Source organism: Haliaeetus leucocephalus, unplaced genomic scaffold, assembly GCF_000737465.1.
Source record: "Haliaeetus leucocephalus isolate CR32 unplaced genomic scaffold, Haliaeetus_leucocephalus-4.0 Scaffold229, whole genome shotgun sequence".
NCBI classification, from domain to species: Eukaryota; Metazoa; Chordata; class Aves; order Accipitriformes; family Accipitridae; genus Haliaeetus; species Haliaeetus leucocephalus.
In genome coordinates, this window is record NW_010972665.1 from 2,729,347 (window position 1) to 2,729,745 (window position 399).

At 36.1% G+C, this 399-nt stretch overlaps 1 protein-coding gene across 6 annotated transcripts in view; it reads left to right on the forward strand.

Moving 5' to 3' along the window:
• Nucleotides 1–399, forward strand: part of KAT6B (K(lysine) acetyltransferase 6B) — a 120,241-nt gene that overhangs the window by 9,033 nt on the left and 110,809 nt on the right. The window lies entirely within an intron of this gene.

The following is a 399-nucleotide window of genomic DNA, read 5'->3' on the forward strand; positions in this document are numbered from 1 at the left end:
CTGAAAAATGAGAGTAAATGTAGTAATGCAAAAATGATTCATGTTCTTTGTTTACTTACCTAATGCAAAAATAATGATTCTTCTTGTTCCTAATGCAAAAATAATGATTCTTCTTGTTCTTTATTTACCTGTTTAAATGTTTATAAGTGAGGACACATGTCAAAGATCCATGCACTGGATAGTTTCCTCTTTGGATTTTCAGTAGGTAAACAGAGCAGCAGGGAAGAGTACAGCTGTATGCTCTCTTCTAGGTGTGAAATTGTTCTGTCTTGCCTGGCAGACTGGTTTTGCTGCAATCTGCAGTGTGGTTTGATTGTGGCCTTTTTACCTTCATTTTGTGCCTGGATGTACTGATTTTCTTATAGTTTGAACACGACCTGAAATACTATCGCTAGAACA